The 6,523-nt window shown below is 32.3% G+C and overlaps 1 pseudogene; it reads right to left on the minus strand.

Annotated features, from left to right (window-relative positions):
* Positions 1-1,494: 1,494 nt before the first annotated feature.
* Positions 1,495-4,940, minus strand: LOC100256440 (disease resistance protein SUMM2-like; annotated as a pseudogene).
* Positions 4,941-6,523: the final 1,583 nt, after the last annotated feature.

The following is a 6,523-nucleotide window of genomic DNA, read 5'->3' on the forward strand; positions in this document are numbered from 1 at the left end:
TAACAAATTCACTTTAATTATATTGATTAATATCAATATGTTACTTTTAACTGAATAGAAAAAACTAAATATTTTAGTTTTCTCTATTCCACCAAAATACAAACACCACCTTAATCTTTCTATTTTACCATGAAAACAATAGGTTTTGAAAATACTTTTATGTCACACCAAATAAGGAAAATTCTTTCCTAGTTTTTTGTATAAATCTAAATGAATGGTAAAGACAAAGATCATATCTAAAACTAAGTCCTATTTTGTGTACTTTTCTATTCAAATAAGAGTTTGTATAAAATGAAAAAGAAAAGCAATGAGAACAACACATTAGGATTAATAACTATTAGATGCATAAAATTAAATAAGAACACATTAAGATGACAACAATACATTAAGATTACATGGTACATAAACAAAACATGTCATCACAATTTAGAGTTTACTCATACCACATACAAATAGAAAATATGACATTACATAATCAACATTTCACATGGTGTCGGATAATTGGAAATTTCTCAAAGATCTTCTTGAAAATCTTCCCAAATATTTAGCCTAAAAAAAAAACACATAATAATAATATTAATAAAGATTTAAAAAGAAAGAGAAGAAAATTAATTTGCTTATTTAAGTATGAATTACTACTTGAATTGGGGATGCAAATTAAATATGCTTGCACAAAATTTTTATTTCTTAAATTTCTAAAATTTAGAAGATTTAATTTGTACTTGGTACAATTTTCTTAAATTAGCTTAAAGGAAAAACTATATTATCTGAAGCATAAAAAAATGTGTAAAGGAATCTTAGTGATAAAGAGTCTACCAGGAATATCTAAATGGTAAATTAATTTCAATGAATTTAACAAAACAAAGAGAATTTTCAACGAGAATCCTTGAGATGTTTACAACTAAGAAAAAATCATTTGAGTAAGGTGGTGTTTATTTTTTTACTTAATTCTAAATAGAATCTTCATGCTTAATAGTATTAAATATTAGGTTATTTGTTTTTATAGTATTTTATTTTTATTAAGTATTAAAAAGTAAAGAAAAATTAATATGTATATTTTTTATTTAGAAAAAATTACATATTTTGACTTTTTCTATTTAATAAAAAGTTTATAATAAGTAATGAAAAAGTAGAAAAAACAAATAACCTAAATTCTAAAAACAAATTTCTTTTAACAAAAAGCTAAAAAAACAAACACCACCTAAAATAATTTCTATAATTAAAATATTTCAAAGATTAATGTTAATCTTGCACAAAGAAATTTAATGCCTTTTTGTGAAAATCATAGGAAGTCTACTATAGCAAAAATAAGTTTTTGGGAAAATCAAACCAACATCATCGTAACTAACCAAATTTGACAATTAATTAGTTGTCTTCTGTATCCAGTACATGCATTTTATACTATAAAATAGTAATAATAATATGAAAAATAAAAAATAAAATAAACTAAGAAGAAAAGAAAATGAAAGTACCTGGACATGCATGGACGTGGATCTACCAGTCTTGAGGCTTGAAATATGGAGTGCGGTTGTGCTTAATGGTTTGGTCCTCCCACTCCAACTCGGCCCACCATTCTTGTTCTCCCTTGATTTCCTCTAAATTCTTACTAATTTTGATGTTGGAATCAAAAGGTAGTTTCCTTAAATTTGGACATCGAACCACATTCATCACTCTTAAAGAAGGAAAGAGCAAGCTCCATTCGCATATACTCCTTAGCTTTGGTAGACTCCGCAAATTGACAAGAACAAGTCTTGAAAACAGGCCCAAATCGGATTCAATTTCTGAAACTCCACACTCGCCAACTTGTATCACTTCTTCCAAAGAGGCACAGTCTAGAATGTTTAGCAACTTAAGATTTGGAGCATAAATAAGACATGTCAATTTCATCAAATTTTCACAATTTGCTATTTTTACTTCAGAAAGATGGTACAAGTACCGAGGCCTTGGGAATGTTAAGTGGACCACTTCCTTTTCCAAATTGACTGTCACATCTTCCAACTTCCAACAATGCATGACCACAAGCTTCTCCAGATAAGGAAATAACAGGTGGAGTAGGTTTATATCCGGACAGAATACTTGTAAGATTTTCAAGCACCTTTGTAACTTATGAGAGTTCGATAATGTTTGGATGGAAGGAACAGAATAGAGACTAATGAAAACTTCTCCCATGCATTTCAACCCCTCTAACTCCTCTAATAAGGCTCTATAATCTCCCTGGATATCTTCCTGGGAATCCATAATACTAAACAACTGCAAGGAAGAAAGACCTGATATGACTTGAGATGGAATTTCTCTAAGTTCTAACATTGGATTCAAAATCAAAACCCTTAATTTTTTTAAATTCCTAAGCTCCATTGGTATCCTTCGTATCCCTGTATCAGACAAATTAAGATATTGTAGAGTAACTAATTTGCCAATGTCCATAGGCAATGCAACTAAATTATCAAGGCTTGCAAAGTCCAAAACTGTTATAAGAGGCATATATGTGAAGAACCCACTTGGAAATGATAATGGTCTCCTCGGATTGACAACTAGCAGCAAAGTCTGAAGATTAGGAAAAGATGGTGCTTCCATGAGTTCTTCAAAAGTAGCAGAGACAAAGGATATCCTTTGTGTGCCCTTCCATTTTTCAACTTATTGAGAAGTAACCAATTCACCTCCATCTACAACCACAAATCTGTTTTGCTTCTTATTCCCATTTTGACAAGATAACCACAAAGCCATATCACGTATGATATCATGCATCTTCACAAATCTTGCTCGTTCCCCTAGATAATGATCAATATTGTCATTCACCTCCAGTAGGCATGCATGATTTAAGCTTGCAATAATTTCTTCTCCTCCATTTCTTGCTTCCTTTATGTCATCGTATTCATCTAGAAACCCCTCTCCAATCCATAGTTGTACAAGTCTATCACAGTCGATTTCATAATCCTCCGGAAATAGAGAGCAATACAGGAAACATGATTGCACGACTTCATCATGTAGACTATCATAACTGAACGCTAAACGCGAAAACAAATGATTCTCCATACCTGGAAATTTTGCTGGATAATTCTTCAACATTTGTATTTTTTTCTCCCATTCCTCAGGTGTTTTTACTCCTGCCATTGCTCGTCCTATGGTGATGAGGGCTAGTGGGAGGCCGTCACACTCTTTGGCAACAATCTCCGCCAGCTTTGGTAGATGTGGGTGGGAATTTATAGTGTCTTCGCCTACATGTATCTGAAACAGAGCAAATGCTTCCGCCCATTCTAAGCACTTGACTTCAATCCTCTTCTTAGCTCCCATATCTCGGCACACAGTTGAAAAACGGGTAGTAAATACCACCTTGGACTTACTTCCATCATTTACAGGAGGAATCCCCACTGCAAAGAGATCAAGAGGCTCCCATATATCATCTAATAAGATGACAATTTTCTTCATCTTCAAGACATTGAATATTGCTTCTTTCCTTTCATCCTCACTTCTGCCTTCCCAGGTTACTAGGAATCTCCAATTTATTGAAAAGAACTCGCTGAACCTTCTCCACATTTGCTGGTCTGGACACAATCACCCAAATCACTGCATCAAACTTAACCCTGGTTTTGAGGAACTCATTGTTAATCCTGGTCAAAAGGGTGGTTTTGCCCACACCCCCCATGCCATATAATCCGACACTTCCTACTTTGTCATCCTGGAGTTACATACAAACGTGGTCAAACAATGAATCTAAGCCCACCATCTTGTCCAAAGGCCTCTCGATCACGGTAGGACTGGGCAGAGGTTCAGCCACCACACTAAAATTGAAGCCCTCCGTCTTCTTTAAAGCCACCTCATCCATCTTTCCATGAACCATCTTCCCAATATTGTAGCTGGCACGGTAGTTTTTGGGACAACAGGTTCCAAGACATTTCTTCTGGATATCTTCATCACCTTTTGCCAACAAATCATTCACTTCTTTTTCCATGGCTTCTACGCTCTGGATCCAGCCGTCCACTGCACGAGTACGTTTCTTCCGAAGTTTCTCTTCACGGTCCACCTTTTCCTTCTCATCTTCATAGACGTTCTTGAGGTCCTCCACTGCAGTTCTTAGAGAGTTGAGGTTTTCTGGGTGTTGATACCTCGCGCTCCTGGTGTTCCACGTAGCTGTCAAATGGATGGACACGCGACCTCAACCAATATAGGTTCTTGATTCAGTCGATATACCTGCAAAAGACATCCGGACAGGGTGTCCGGACGCACCCTCCGATGGTTTTGTTAGCCATGGCTAGAGAGGGAGATATAAATCAGTTGGCCTTTTTCTAGGTATCAGGAGATTACCTTCCTCTTCGTGTGAAGGTATATATATAGTGCCAAGAGTACTGTTCCTCTCATTAATGGTGGGGAGATATTTTATGTTGTCATGATGACATTAGGTGGCAGCGTGTCCATCATCACCCTACGGACGGCTGACAGGGACCGTGGTAGGTGATGCGGCTGTCAGAGATCGTGGGAAGTGATCATGTGGAATGATCTTAGGAAGTGACTTGTTGTCACTTCATCTTGTCCTCTCACCCTACAGGCGGCGGAACGTGGGCCATGACAGGCTGTAGTGGTAACGTGTGAGACTTGCTTACTTCAGTCAATGATCCGGACCATTGTATCCGGATGGAATATGTTGATCATCCGGATGTATTGTGTAAGCCGTCCGGATGATATGTTTATAAGTGTTGTCTGATCTTCCTTAAGGCAATCCGGAAAAGCGTGCCATGTGTGCTTTATGGGAAGACTCGGATGAGGATGACTCGGATGAGGATGATCCGGATGACAATGCGTGCCACTTGTCACTGTAAGATGCACGCCACGTGGCATGGAGGGAGGGGTCCCTACACTGGGAGCTCACGGATGTAAACAGCACGCTTGGCAATACAATCCCACGAGCAAGAGGCAATATCCAAGACTGGGATCACAAAGTCCATGGCAAAAGCTAAGAGTGGGAAAATTGAAGCAAAGCAGATATGAGGATCAAAAATCACAAGTGATGGATTGCAGAGGGAGAGATGAGTGTGAATATTACCGACTTATGTTTATGGGCCCTCGACAGAGATTCTACTGGAATGGTATCAAAAAGAAAGAAATGATAAAGAAACAGTAAACATGGATGTCAGCATTATTAACAACAAACACGACATGACTGCTACTTAAAAGGAAAGGCAAACATGTCTTATCTTGAATTTGGATGATTGAATGAAGAAACATCACAATTTATTACCATAATAAAAATTTTATAATGTTAAATTCCGTGCTTAATAGGAAATTGGTGATTATATAATTATAGGAATTTCTAATTATACTTTGTTGCTAAGAAAATGTTAGAAATTTTTTAATTAACACTTGTTTTTATGTGATGTTTTGTTCAATTTATGGGTTTGTGATTGGAATATCGTGGAAATCAATTCATTAACTTTTAGAGTTTTTTTTTTATTTAGAAAAGAATCAAATCCTATTTTTTAATTTCTTTTAAATAATTGGAGTAAATTCATTTTTTAAATAAATTTTATGATTGTTATTGTTGTTATTTTTGTTATTTATTTATTTATTTATTTTTTGTATAAGAAATTTATAGAAATTTATGAAATTTAATTTTGTTAAGAATTTGATAAATTATGAGGTAAAAAGTGTGGCTTTATGTAATAGAATTTCAGTTTTGATTTTGAAATTTTATAAATTTATTTTAGATTATTTTTTCAATTAAATTAAGTAAATTTTAGATCTAAATTTTATTGATAAAAAGAAGAAAAAACACCGTGTTAATTTAAATTTAATTTATTTTTTGTTCAAATTGTATGGGATTAAGATAATTTAATAAGTTTTTAAAATAGAATGGCCAATGTGGCCTTATATTTTGGAACGTGATTTTAAAAATTGTTTTTAAGCTAAAGAATAAGAAACAACTTTCTAATATTTCATAAAAATAAGAGAGTTTGACAAGTTGTATTTAAAAATAGTTTTTAAAAATGAAAAACAAATTAAAAACTTATTTGGATAAGTTATTTTTAAAAATAAACTTTTTGTTTTGGTTTTATAAAAACAATGCAAATTCAATTTATGTAACATAAATTAAATTTAATTCAAATCTTATTGAAAATAAAAATATTTTTTTAATTATAAATAAATTAAAAAATAAATAGTTTTTAGTAAAATATGAATAATAATATTACAAGAATTATAAATTTTATCTTTTATAAAAAAAAATATATTATTTTAGGATATTACATCTAAAAATGAATATTAATAATAATAATAATTTAATTAAAATAATAATTTTTAATAATATTTTATTTAATATGAATAATGAAAAAGTTTAACTTTTTAACATTTAAATGAATCAAAATTTTTATTTCATGTACACATTTAATTTTAAATCAAGAACATAATATTCTAAAATATTTTCATTTAATCTATAATTAATTAAATCTATTTTTTGAATTCAAAATTTTTCTTAAGAATTAAAAAATTAAAAAATTCTTTAAAGAATTTAAATTATTAATTATTTCTTATT

The sequence above is a fragment of the Vitis vinifera genome, chromosome 19, assembly GCF_030704535.1.
Source record: "Vitis vinifera cultivar Pinot Noir 40024 chromosome 19, ASM3070453v1".
In the NCBI taxonomy this organism is placed as follows: Eukaryota; Viridiplantae; Streptophyta; class Magnoliopsida; order Vitales; family Vitaceae; genus Vitis; species Vitis vinifera.